Source organism: Cornus florida, unplaced genomic scaffold, assembly GCF_030987335.1.
Source record: "Cornus florida cultivar Cherokee Brave unplaced genomic scaffold, ASM3098733v1 CherokeeBrave_3.0.0_Hap2_Chr10, whole genome shotgun sequence".
In the NCBI taxonomy this organism is placed as follows: Eukaryota; Viridiplantae; Streptophyta; class Magnoliopsida; order Cornales; family Cornaceae; genus Cornus; species Cornus florida.
The window spans coordinates 96,132,771-96,147,969 of record NW_026775580.1 but is presented as its reverse complement, the minus strand read 5'-3'; positions in this window follow the sequence as shown (position 1 = coordinate 96,147,969).

Sequence of the window (15,199 nt, the reverse complement as noted above, 5' to 3'; positions counted from 1 at the left end):
TATGTTCATTCAAAACCATTCCACAACCTCCAGAAACTTTACAAGATCCGTTACTATGAAATTAGCAACAAAGGCCTCATTAAGCATAACAAAAAGTTATCATACTTGTCATACTTATTTTTCCATAATACTGTGACACAATTTAAATCATAAATTTCCTAAAGCACTTGCTCAGTAAACCATGAGCAGCTCGAATCATTCACCTCCACACCAAAACATCATCTTTCTGAAAGGTCTCCTACTATGTCCTATACTTGCTCCCAATGATATGTTCTGTACTACCATAGTTTCTGAGACATTAATATGAGTTTAGACTAGACTAAACCACCCAAGAACAACCCATAAACCAATCCAAAACTTTACAAATCCATCTGCAGTAGCCCAGAACCCACAGAAAACTCAAAAACTGGAAAACACACGAGGAGAGCAGGCTCCCACAAGGTGGAGCCACCTCCACCTATGCTTGAGCCAGCTCCAAACTATGGTAGAGCCAGCTCCTAACCATGTAGAGCCAGCTCCATGGTCTTTTGGAGCCGCCTCCACTTCCCCCTCTCCTCTGACTGCTTGTTTCGTCTCCGTTTGCCTGCACTACTTCCGTCCCTCTCTGTTACAGCTTCTAACACCTTTGTTTATGCTCAAATCTAACCAGAGAAAACCCATCTACCCCCTTCATACGTTGATTAACAGTACTTTAAAAGAGCAGTTGCACAGTTGAACACAAAATAAGCAGTTTACAACAAGTTTCAATACATACTGATATAAAGAGTTCTAAACATGTATAGTTAATTAATTCAATTAATTAAATCCGTTTAATGTTTTCCTGGAACTACTTAGGCATGTAAAGAACACGAGTAAGAGGGAAAGAGATGAGGTTAGAACTTGCCTTTAGCCTTTCCCGTCTAAATTCTCCGGCGAAACCTTAGTTTATCTCTCTGTTTCCTCCCAACCGTCTCCAAAACTTCTCACAACCTTACTGTGTCGTAATGGTACTCTAAAACCCTAGACAGATCCCTTAGATGAGTATTTATAAACCACTCTAACCCTAGGCTCAATTAAACCCAAATACAATTCACTCGGCCCATTGAACAACCTAGGTTTAAAACAGTGTCGGCTATATGAACTTACGTAAGTTTATAAGTACAAGAAATATAATAACAATGAATTAAATAAATAAATAAAACAACCCTTAACAAATAATTAATAATTAACAATTAATTAAATAATTAAAACAAATAAATAATTAACAATTAAGCAAAGAATTAACAAATAAATAATTAACAATTAAACAAAATATATGTCATTTAATCAACACCATAAACAAGTAAACAATTAATCAAATAAAATGACAATTAAATCAAAAATTAAATACCAGAATACCAGAAATATCCTTTTAAAATTGGGGGTATTACATTCTTCCCCTCTAACAAAAGGAATTCCGTTCTCGGAATTCGCTCTTACCTTCTTCCAATATTTCAGGAAACTGCGAATGAATGACATCCTCCCGTTCCCAAGTGGACTCAGCCTCATTGTGATGACTCCATTGAACACGGACCAAAGGAATAACCTTGTTACGAAGAATTTGATCCCATCGGTCTACAATACGACACGGCGGCTCCAAATAAGTTGCATCCGGCTGCAACTCAATCTCCCCAATATCGATATGCTGATACTGATCCTCATCTCGTAAAAATTTCCTCAACATGGAATACGTTGTGTACGCGATCCAAGTTATCCGGAAGTGCCAACCGATAAGCGACAGTTCCCACTCGATCCGTAATCATGAATGGACCGACAAACCGCGGTGACAACTTTCCTTTCTTCTCAAAGCGCATGACACCTTTCATAGGCGATACTTTGAGTAGAACCTGATCTCCAACCTTAAACTCCAAAGCACGAGTGCGACGATCAGCATAGCTCTTCTGCCTACTTTGGGCAGTACGCATGCGATCTCGAATAAGAGCAATCTTCTCTAAAGTATCCTTGATGAACTCAGGACCCAAGAATCTGCTCTCACCAACCTCCATCCAACAAACAGGCGATCGACACGGTCGGCCGTATGATGCCTCAAATGGTGCCATCCCAATAGTCTTCTGAAAACTATTGTTATAAGCAAACTCCACAAGCGGTAAGTAATCCTCCCAGTGGCCCTTGAAGTCAAGAACACAGGACCGAAGCATATCCTCCATAATCTGGTTCACCCTCTCAGTCTGAGGATGATAAGCAGTGCTAAGGTGCAATTCTATACCCAAAGCCTGCTGAAAACTCTTCCAAAAGCCAGACACAAAGCTCGAATACCTGTCTGATATAATAGACAATGGAATACCATGTAGCTTCACAATTTCTGAAATGTAAAGCCTTGCCAACTGCTCCGAGGTGTAGTCAATGCAAATAGGTAGGAAATGCGCTAATTTGGTCAACCTATCCACAATGACCCAAATGGAGTTATAACCCTTGAAAGAATTTGGCAATCCCTCCATAAAATCCATAGATATGCTCTCTCATTTCCACTCCGAAATCGGTAGTAGCTGTAGAGCTCCCGGCGGCCTTTGATGATTAATCTTGACCATTTGACAAGTACTACGCTGAGAAACAAAAAGAGCAATGTCCCTCTTCATACCAGCCCACCAAAACTGCCTCTTCATATCCTGATACATCTTATCGCCTCCTGGATGAACCGAAAACTCAGAGTGATGAGTCTCAGTCATCACATCCTTCCTCAAATCATCAGCAGAAGGCACTACTAAGCGTCCCTTATACCTCAAGCCTCCATCAGTCCCAACATAGTAAAATGGAACTTCCTCATAAGCTATCTCTACAACCTTGTCCAAGCACTGCTGATCCGTGAGTTGAGCTTTCAGAACCTTGCGAATGATAGAAGGTGTAACCACCATGCAAGCCATAAAAACATCTGATAACTCATCCACATTCCTCAAAGCATTCCACTCAGTGGTGAATAAAGCAGAAAGACTACCAACAGGTCGGCGACTGAGTGCATCCGTCACCACATTCGCTTTCCCTGGATGATACTGTATAAAAAAATGATAGTCTTTCATAAACTCCAACCACCTGCGCTGTCTCATATTCAGCTCCCGCTGAGTGAACAAATACTGCAAACTCTTGTGATCGCTGAATAATCTGAAAGACTCACCCAACAGATAATGCCTCCAAGTACGTAAGAAAAAAGCCACAGCTGCCAATTCCAAATCATGTGTTGGATAATTAAGCTCATGAGGCTTAAGCTTCCGAGATCCATAAGAAATCGGTCGCTCCTCCTGCATCAGAACACATCTAAGACCCTACAACGAAGCATCCGTGTAGACAAGATACTCTATCCCACTCTGTGGAGTAGCCAGAACCGGTATAGAAGTCAAGTTCCTTTTCAGCTCATCAAAAGCTCGCTGACAGTGCTCATCCCACACGAACTGTACACCCTTCTTGGTTAGATGAGTGAGTGGTCCTGCTATCTTGGAGAACCCCTGGATGAACCGACGATAATATCCCTCAAAATCGAGAAAACTCCGAATCTCGGTAGGCAAAATGGGTTATCCCTACTCTACCACAGCTGAAACCTTGGCTGGATCAACCGCTATCCCCCTTTCTGACACCACGTGACCCAGAAACTTCACTTCCCGCTGCCAAAATTCACACTTCTCAAACTTGGCATATAACTGGTGCTCATGAAGCATTTGCAAGACTATGCGAAGATGTCTAGCATGGTCGTCCATAGACCTAGAATAAATCAAGATACCATCAATAAAGACAATGACAAACTGATCCAAATAAGCCCGAAAAACTCTGTTCATTAAATCCATGAACACTATAGGTGCATTAGTCGTCCCAAACAGCATGACACGAAACTCATAAGAACCATATCTCGTGAGAAACGCTGTCTTAGGAACATCCTGCTCCCTAACCTGGTTGATGATACCCAGAACGCAGATCAATCTTAGAGAAATAAGTAGCTCCCTTCAACTGATCAAACAAGTCATCAATCCTAGGTAAATGATACTTGTTACGAACCGTAACCTTGTTTAACTCCCTGTAATCTATACACAAGCGGAGCGAACCATCCTTCTTCTTCACAAACAGCACTGGTGCTCCCCAGGGTGAAGTACTCTGACGAATGAAACCTTGGCTGAGTAGTTACTGAATCTGATCCCTCAGCTCACGCATTTCCACTGGTGCCATCCTATAGGGTGCCCTAGCAATAGGTGCAGTGCCTGGAGCTAAGTCTATCACAAAATCGATCTCGCGACTAGGTGGCAACCCTGGAATCTCCTAAAATACATCCAGGAAATTGTGTACAATCGGTATGTTCTCCAATGATACAGTAGTCCCCTCCTCCGTTTCCTCCTCCACATGGAACAAATAAGTGCTAATGACCCAGTTAGAATGTGGCATAGCGACGACATACATGTCCTGATCAGGTATGGTAAACACAATAGACCTATCAAAACAATTAACTTGGGCACGGTAGTGAGACAACCAATCCATCCCAAGTATCACATCATAAATGTGCATGTCCAGGACGAATAGATTGGCTAGAAATTTGAGTCTGCCAATGTCTAGTGTCACAGGCCCATCACTCTCATGAAGAATGGATGTATCGCCTAACGGTGTAGAAATACCCTGAGGTCTACTACATACCCGAGTCATCATCCCAGACAAAGCAACAAAATTCCTAGCTACAAATGAGTGTGTAGCACCCGTATTAAATAAAACACGTCCATGAAAACCATGTATATGAAACTTACCCTCAACAACTTGAGGTGCCTGCATATCCTGTGGCTTAGGATTGTACACCTTGCCATAATGTAACTGCTGCGGTACCTGTCCCTGAGGCTGTAATGGTACCGGTAAAGCCAGATGTGTCTGTCCTTGAATCCGTGGAACCTGTGGAGCTGGTAAAGGCATTGGCGCCCTCTGCCCCTGCTGCACATGCTGTCTTGTCCTTGTCTCTGTCCCTGTCTTGTTGTAGGACTGTAATACCTCTAATTTAACAAGGATAGTTCTGGAATTTATTTAATTATTTAAATTGTGTTTTTATTTATTTAGTTGTAAATTTGTTGATTAAGTGTGACTTTATTTGTTTTTATTTATTTAGTGGTGGTTTGTGAATTAATTAATTAGTTATTAAATTGTATTTTATTTTTCTATTTTTCATTAATTGAATTAATTATTAAATGGTATTTTATTTTTCTATTTTTTCGTTAATTGAACTTAGGGTTTTGTTTTATTTTTCTTTAGCCGACTTAGTTTCCTGTCTAGTATTAGGACTAGAATTAGGGTAACCTTAATCCTATAAATATATACATTAAGGTTTTACCTAGGGTTTTAGAACTTAAACACGTTGGTGGAGGCAGAGAGAGAGAACAGAGGAAGGCTTACAGTAGTCGGAGTTCGCCGGAGAATTTAGGAAGCAACGGTGCAAGGTTTCAAACTGAGACCTAAAGGCAAGTTCTAAACCTATCTCTTTCCTTTAGGCTCGTGTTCTTTGCATGACTGATACAATTCCAGGATTTAATAAGAATTAAAAACTGAACTGGATTGCATGTTTTAAATGCTTAAAACTGGATTTGTGTTCAAGTTGTTTAATGTTTGTATTGAATTCTTTGTTGTGTTATTTCTGTTTTAAATCATATAAGTTGATGAGTAATGATTTTAATTAGTTTTATACCATGTTGGGAACCACTGGAATTAATTTAGTTTGCAAGTTTGGTGTGTTAAAACAATTGGGGTTCGGGAAAGCATAAACTGCTCGTATTAAACTCTTGATGCAAAATTCATGCTTTAATTGATTTTAGTAACTGAACAATGAATTTAGTGGATTTTGGAATAAGTTGGAACCTGATTTAAACACTTAGGAACCCTAGGTATGAAGGTCAGTTCATCAGAAACTCACCGAAATTGAAAACGATGAAGAACAGAGAGAGAGACGGCTCACTATTTTAAAGAGCAGGCTCTTCCGGACGAAGAGCAAGCTCTACTTTTAAGTAGAGCCGGCTCTAGGGGTCTTGGAGCAGGCTCTTCTTCTAGTAGAGCCGGCTCCAAGATGGGAAGAGCAGGCTCTTCTTTTGGTGGAGCAGGCTCTTCCCTCGGGTGTGCGTTTTTTAATTTTTCTGCGACTGTGTGGGCTACAGAATTTGGATTTTGGGATTTTCAGTTTCTGTTGGAAGCTATACTGAGGTGTTTAGAGGTGGTCTAAGCTTGATTAAAATCCTTGAGAGAAGATTTATGCAAAATAAAACAACTTTGTTTTAGTGCGATAGTGGACAATGCTTAATTAATCAGTTTACTGTGTTTTTGTTATGAAAGGATGCAGAATTGCTTAACACTTAGAATAGCAATTCTTAGCAATAAAATTCTCAATTAAACCTATCCCAATGTTATAAAATAAGCGTGTGGATTTAAATGGTTTAGTATGCTTATTTGGCCCTAAGTTGGTTTACAGTTTGGATGGGAGGAACTGCAAGATGTTTAAGCTTTGGTATTAAAATTCTTAGTGATGATTTGCAGTTAGTCATGTTCCAGAATTACTAAAAAATAAACCTGTGAACATTTATATTCTGTTATGGTTGATTAGAATTAATTGGTTTACATATATAACCTGTAATATCAATTAGTGGACATTTCAGAGTAGTACGGATTAAGCTTGTTAATTGACAATTATTTTATCATGCTTAATATGGAACAATTGATATTTGTACTTAATGTTTTATTGTCAATTGTGGAATGTATGGATTGGTTGATAGTTATATTTTTATTTATTCTATTAACTGCCGGATGGATTGGATTGTATGCACCGGTATGGGATGGTGACATACTAGGTTTGGATTGGCTCAAAATTGCTATATCCTACCTATACAGAATAAGGGAATGGATTAAAAATAAATCCTACTTATATTTAGGCTAAGTCAAAGAAGCTGCACAAGCTGAATGACTAGCTGGATTACTGGTTATCTATGTTAAGTCTGTGCAGTTGAATAAGCTGAACGACTTCCTAGATTTATTATGGATTGTTATGAACGGATTTTAAATATATTATTATGGTACCGTGACATGAGCTTGAGTCTCAGAGTCGACGGTTAGGGAGCGTATATGCAGTAGGATACGTAGCTGGCTATGCTGGTTGTGGTGTACCCTGTTAGGCTTAGGTAGTCATGCCCACTCAGGTGCATTTTGCATGTTGCCTTCTACTCAGGTTGAGACCCATATCATAGTCCAGCGAGAGTCCATAGTATGGATATATATATATATATATATATATATATATATATATATACACGACTTATATAGTTATTGTTGAGTTGGTTAGAGTGTATATGCGTATCGAGTCTCTGCTTGGATTGTAATAGGTTAGAACTTGTTCGTGGGCCTGACCCACTTCTATTTTCCAGGTGTACGTCAGTTCCAGGCTTGAGCTTGTTCGTGCTAGGCAGAGAAGATCTTCCATTCTACCGACGATGTAGGACTTCTTTCCAGATATTTGATTTGGATTTTATCTTCAGTTTATTTTCATTTCAGTTTGGTTTTTAGGGGTCCACTGGAGATGGATTCCCGAGTTGTTAACTTATGGAGGTTTTAGATTATTGGGATTTAAGTATATTTAATATTAAAGGTTTTTATATTTAGTTTTCTTTCAGCTTAAACCTTATTTATCAAATTTATTTTGTCATCTGTGTTCGTATTACATATTAATTGTTTGATATTTCCCTCGGGTTTGGGCTTGGGCCTAATCAACCCGTGTCTCGGATCCGAGGGGTATCACAAGGACACTGCTTGGAAGTGTGACCATACTCTCCACAAGTATAGCAACTACCCTGGAAAGAACTAAATGGCCTCTTCTGTCGGTTAGCCTGTGGTTGACCCTGTCCTGTCTGTGGTTCCCCATTTTGCTGTCGCTGAACAGGTGCCACATCCCTGGGAGCATCTAGACCACCTTTGTGCTTCTTCCAAGGCTGTTGTCCCTGGAATCTGCCCTTGTCATTCTGTCGGTGTCCGTTCCCATTCCCTTTCTCAGCTGACTGGTTAGCAGAGTCTCTGTCACCCCACTTCTCACCCTTGGCCTGTTTGATGTCCACAGTCAACTGATACTGCTGTAGAGCGGCGACTACCACCTGAGCATGGGTAGTATAGGCTGGACTACCTGTAATAGCTCTTTTGATAGACCACGTTAGTCCCTTAACGAAACTGTTGCGCTTCTTCTCTTCTGTATCCACCTCCTCTGGTGCAAAGAGAGACAAGCGTGTGAACTACTGCTCATACTCTGCCATTGTCATATTCCCCTGCTGCAGATTTAGAAACTCAGTCTTCATAGCTGCCTTGACTGCATAAGGAAAGTACTTTTCATCAAAGCGTGCACTGAACTGATCGTAAGTCAATGCCATCCTCTCCTCTGTGGTAGTAACTGACTCCCACCACTGTAGTGCATCCCCAACTAGCTTGAACGTACCAAACATCTGCTTCTGAACCTCCGTGCACTGAACCAAGCGAAGATGTTGCTCGATGTCCTGTTTCCACTAGTGAGCTGCTCTCGCATCGGTGGAGCCTGAGAACTCAGGTGGGCTCCCCTTTGTGAAAGAACTCCTGGCCTTCTCCCAAGTATCAGTCTGAACAACCGGTGCTGGTAACGGTGCCGGCTGTACCTGAGGTTGATTCCGAAATGCAGTTATTACCCCAACTTCTATAGCCCGAGCAATGAGGTCATTGATGTGAGGAGGATACTCTAGATCTCTTCCCTGATCCCGAGTTCACTGAACCTCCTCCTGAAACTGACCATCATCATCCTGTAACCCAAGCCTTTACTGCTCTTCCTCCATTTGCTGACGTTGTAGGCATTCCTGTTGCCTACGTGCCACTCTCCTCTGTTGCCTATTCCCTTGCAAGTTCCGTCCCCTCCTAGCGTTAACCATCTGTTAACACAGAATGAACAGACATCAGTACCATTTCTAAACGAACCGTAAGGAATACAATGAATCTTAAACTTAAGCTCTAATCAAGAGAAAACGCTACGCGGAAGTCTTATACGAAACATCCTAGAGACACTTGAACCTGGAGTACTCTGATACCAACTGTGATACCCCTCGGATCCGAGACACGGGTTGATCAGGCCCAGACCCAAACCCGAGGGATATCAAACAATTAATATGTTAAAATGAACACGGAATACAAAGTGATTAAAGAAATAATATAATGAGCTGAAAGAAACTGAAATAAAATTCTTTAAAAGAAATATTTAAATCCCAATAATCCAAAAACCTCTAATAGTTTAAACAACTCGGGAATCCATCTATAGTGGACCCCTAATAATAATCCAAAATGAAATAACGATAACTGAAAGAAACATCCAAAAATAAACTACGAAGAGAGTCCACGTTGTCGGAAGAGTGAGTAGTAGTCTCTGCTCAGCACGATCAGGTCTAAGTCTAGAATTGTCGCGTACCTGAAAAATAAAAGTGGCCAGGCCCACAAACAAGTTCTAACCTACTACAATCCAAGCAGAAACTCGATACGAATATACATCCTAAGCAGTTCAACAATAGCTAATAGTCTTTACATACGTATATTCACACTACAGAACTCTCACTAGACTACAGAGGGGGTCTCAACTTGAACAAAAGGCAACATGCGAAAACGTACCCAAAGGTGGGCATGAGTACCTAGACCTAACAGGGTATACCTCAACCTTTCATATCCAGCTACGCATCCTATTACATATACGCTCCCTAACTGACGACTCTGAGACTCAAGCTCAGACCGCAGTACCATAATATATATATTTAAAGTCCGTCACATCCATACAAAGTCCAGTTAGTCATTCAGCTTGTGCAGCTTCTTTGACTTAACATAACTTACGAGTAATCCAAGTAGTCATTCAGCTTGTGCAGCTTCTTTGACTCAATTATAAGTAGGATTTATGTTAATATCCATTCCCTTATTCCGTGTAGGTAGGATTTAGTATTTTGAAACTAATCCAAACTTAGGCTTGCCACCGTCCCATACCGGTGCATGTAATCCAACATCCACAGTTGACAACACAGGTAATAATTGTAATTACCAATTGTTCCAAACTATTCTGCAGTTGATAACATTAACAATGAAAATATTTATCAACCAGTCCATAACACAGGCAACCAGAATTCATTACAGGTATACAAAATATATATAACATGCTGGTCTGCCCTACTGATTCATGGTTCTTCAATAATTTTAAATTACAGAGAATAGATTTAATCCATCCTATGTTCCACTATGAGCATAAAATTTACAATATCAAATTTAATATGTTCATTCAAAACCATTCCACAACCTCCAGAAACTTTACATGATCTGTTACTGTGAAATTAGCAACAAAGGTCTCATTAAGCATAACAAAAAGTTATCATACTTGTCATGCTTATTTTTCCATAATACTATGACACAATTTAAATCATAAATTTCCTAAAGCACTTGCTCAGTAAACCATGAGCAGCTCGAATCATTCACCTCTACACCAAAACATCATCTTTCTGAAAGGTCTACTACTATGTCCTATACTTGCTCCCAATGATATGTTCTATACTACCATAGTTTCTGAGACATTAATATGAGTTTAGACTAGACTAAACCACCCTAGAACAACCCATAAACCAATCCAAAACTTTACAAATCCATCTGCAGTAGCCCAGAACCCACAGAAAACTCAAAAACTGGAAAATACACGAAGAGAGCAGGCTCCCACAAGGTGGAGCCGCCTCCACCTATGCTTGATCCGGCTCTAAACCATGGTAGAGCCGGCTCCTAACCATGTAGAGCCGGCTCCATGGTCTTTTGGAGCCGCCTCCACTTCCCCCTCTGCTCTGATTGCTTGTTTCGTCTCCGTTTTCCTGCACTACTTCTGTCCCTCTCTGTTACAGTTTCTAACACCTTTGTTTGTGCTTAAACCTACCCAGAGAAAACCCATCTACCCCCTTCATACATTGATTAACAGTACTTTAAAAGAGTAATTGCACAGTTGAACACAAAATAAGCAGTTTACAACAAGTTTCAATACATACTGATATAATGAGTTCTAAACATGCATAGTTAATTAATTTAATTAATTAATTCCATTTAATGTTTTCCTTGAACTACTTAGGCATGCAAAGAACACGAGTAAGAGGGAAAGAGATAAGGTTAGAACTTGCTTTTAGCCTTTCCCGTCTAAATTCTCTAGCGAAACCTTAGTTTATCTCTCTGTTTCCTCCCAGCCGTCCCCAAAACTTCTCACAACCTTACTGTGTCGTAATGGTATTCTAAAACCCTAGACAGACCCCTTAGATGAGTATTTATAAACCACTCTAACTCTAGGCTCAATTAAACCCTAATACAATTCACTGGGCCCATTGAACAACCTAGGTTTAAAATAGTGTCGGTTATATGAACTTACGTAAGTTTATAAGTACAAGAAATATAATAACAATGAATTAAATAAATAAATAAAACAACCCTTAACAAATAATTAATAATTAACAATTAATCAAATAATTAAAACAAATAAATAATTAACAATTAAGCAAAGAATTAACAAATAAATAATTAACAATTAAACAAAATATATGCCATTTAATCAACACCATAAACAAGTAAACAATTAATCAAATAAAATGACAATTAAATCAAAAATTAAATACCAGAATACCAAAAATATCCTTTTAAAATTAGGGGTATTACAAAAGTCCATCCAAAGATAGCTTGGATTACAATGAGCAAAAAAGCAACTCAAAGAAAGGAAGAAAGCAAGTCTACTTGAAAGCCTACACGAGCATGGACAAAGCATGAAGAAAGGGGTAGATAGGATGATGATTGTTTAGGATTCAATGTCAAAGTATTTATGAATCCATTTGAAACTCATCTCTATAGGACCATGCATATCATATCATCATTCATATGTTCATATATATATTAGTAATAGACTATGCACTTCATTCATATATAATTGCACATGAAGTAATTGCTAAAGAGAGAGTTAGTTCAAGCTTGCATAAGCTTTGAAAGAACTCATCACTCGTGTTAGAAATGCTAAGACCATGCATATTAATCATAAAATTCATATTGGTCAACAATTAAGGCATGAGAAGCCTTCATTACCATGAGTTGGTAATGGACATTAGGACCCCAGAATGCGCGTCATGAAAAATTGTGTTTTTGGCTAAGTATGAAAAATGGATTTTTGAAATAATAATTATTTCAAAATAATTTTTCCGGTAATAACTCTTTATACTTCAACTAGCCTTAATTGATTTTATCAGAATTTTTGACCAAGTCTACGTTGGTCTACACAAGGATTCATTTTTACCAAAACTGTCAGAAATCCAAATTTGTACTAAAACTGAATTTCTACATTTTGATTTAGTTAGATTTCAATTTTCTAGTATTTTTTATTGAATCCAAATGGGGGGTACTTCCTTATTTACATTATAAACTTAAAGTAAATGGACATATAAATACTGTAAAAACATTTACTTAAATGTTTTCAATGGAAATAAGGTATGTGCAGATGTCCTGTAGATAAACTGTCTCATCTGTTAACTTAGAACAAAACTTCTGAAGCAGCAGTTTCATTTCGGCAGACCGAAATACATTGACAAATTGAATCGGACGACTTGTTTGGGCAGTGGCTATGCAACAAAGCATAACCCATTTCGGCCTACCGAAATAAAAAGGTGAAAGGCAGCCTCAAGTCATTTCGAATGACCGAAACAAAATGATGATTCATTTTGGTCGACTGAACTAGCGCAGATTCAAATCTGAACGGCTATTTTGTCTTGAAACCCGTGCACAACAGATATATTTTTTAATTAGCTGCATCAAAACTCTATAAATAGAGCTGGGGACTTCAGGATTAAATGTTGCTACTATAGAGAAACATCATATAGCATCTAAAGAGTTTTTGTTCTTGTATTCATACATCCCATATCATTCATAGAGTATTGAGTTTCAATATATTCATTTATACTCTAGTTGTGAGCTAATATTTGCATATCAATTTTTGAGAGATATATTTGTATGCAACAAATCTAATCTTTATTTATAAGGGCTGGTGTGGCCCAAGAAAGAAAAAGCAAGCTAGCTTCAATTTATAAGGGTTGGTGTGACCCAAAGGAAGGCTAAGAAAGGTTGTTTTCTTAGCAAGGTGAAGCAAATAGTTGTTTCATGTAAATGTTTGTTCTCCACTCGTAAGGAGAAGTCATAGTGGATTGGGAAGTCTCAAGAAAGGTCTTGAGCTGAGGAGTAAGAGTTTCCGAACCTCGCTAAAATCGCCGTGTGAATGTTTGCAATCTCTCTTCCCTTATCTCTTTTACATTTATGCTATTAATTGCTTATGTCCATAGCTTGATTATTGCATAATTGTTAGAAGGTGTTAAGTAGAATTTACAAATCTGAAAATTGGCCATTGTTTGCCATTGACTTTATTCACCCTCCCTCTAGAGTCAATACTTGGGCAACACATATATATATATATTTCCGGCCATTGATCAATTATCCATGTCCTTTGATTATCTTGCAACCTCAATTATCCTGCATCCACTCAGCTTTTTCAACCTCAATTTCGATACCTAAATCATAATTTTGCATTTCTTCAATTACTTACATCGTAGTTTTTTTAATTTCTGAAATTTAGTAGTGTTTTTTATTATGTCTTGCGAAGTAATTATTTTATTTGATGCCCAGATTGTAATTTTGCATTTCTTGAATTACCCAAGTTGTAATTTATTTATTTATTATTATTATTATTATTATTTTTTTTTTCAGTTTTTGTACTACTAAGTGTTATGATCTTAAATGGGCATGTCTTGGCAATGCTTTTTTTAGATACCCAGATTGCAAGTTTTGATTTTTTTTTTTTTTTTGGTTATTGATTGTGATTTTTTTGTATAATTGAGATCGAATGAGGATTGAGAAGATAGATGTTGATGAAAAGCTTGAGTATTGAGAATTGCAGAAGGAGACAGAATAATAAAAAACTCATTCCAGCAGGAGGGCCACAATCAATCTGGCAGTTTCCCTCGAAAGGAAGAATATATTGGTCAAAAGTTTTAAGCAAAAAAGAAATTTTGCTAGCCAGACAGACAATATTTGTAGTGACAGACTTAAAATATTCAAATAAAATGCTATGCTCCAACGATGAAGTACTACAGCCTTGATGATTTTTTATGGGCATATGAGACTTTAATATCTTTTCTATTGGGGATAAAAAGAACTCACCTCTATACCTAATTTCTTCATGAAGGCTTCTACGAGGTTCTCTTCTATGATGTTTCCGATCCATAATGACATTTACCTCACTAGTCACATCTCTATAATAAAAAAAACCTCACGCCGATGGTGGGCACTGATGGTTGTGGATGGTGTTTTCCAGCAACTCATTCCGCCAAAAAATCATGGACACCATGCGCTGCTAACTTCTCCGATCCACCTTTCTTCTTCAATTGGGATCTCGATCCACCATCACACTCATAACTCTGCTTCTGTTGTTGTGGTTGTGGCTTCGGCTTCTCTGTTGGCATTTTCTCAGCATCGTCAACTCTCAGATTGTTTCTCTCTCTCTACTCTCAGATCGTTTTTCTCTCTCTCTATATATATATATAGGGTATTTTAGTCATTTACCATAGAAATTTAAGGGCATTTCAGTAATTTTGACAGTTCCGTTAGTGTATTTGACGGTTCGTCACACATAAGAAAGGTCCGTGTAAGATAAGTAGGGGAGGTTCTGTGACGGCCCAAGTATTGTAAACCCGGTGCGTCAGTGATGACTAAAAGATGACCCAATAACAGATCCGAAATGCGAAAGCGAAAGTTGAAACAACGGTCTCTAGAGATACAATGCATCTCTAAGATACCAATGTGACCCTCAATGAAGTCATGGAACCCAAAGGAAAATAAATGCGAAAGTGTCGTTTCAAAACAGACAAAAAGGAACCTAGGGGCAAAATGGTTATTTTGCAAAAGTGGATTCAAGTGCTATCGAGCACACCGTTGGGAAGACAATGAAAAATTAAACATAATGGATTCAAGAATTTCATTATTCGGAATCTGGACGAAGGAGAAAGGTCAAAAACAAAAATGATGTCGTGGAGGCCCGACAAGGACAGCCCACTACTGCTGCAACTGAGAGTAAAAACAAGCATCTAAACGGATTTTTCTAGAAAAACTCAAAGAAGAAACCCACCTAAAATTG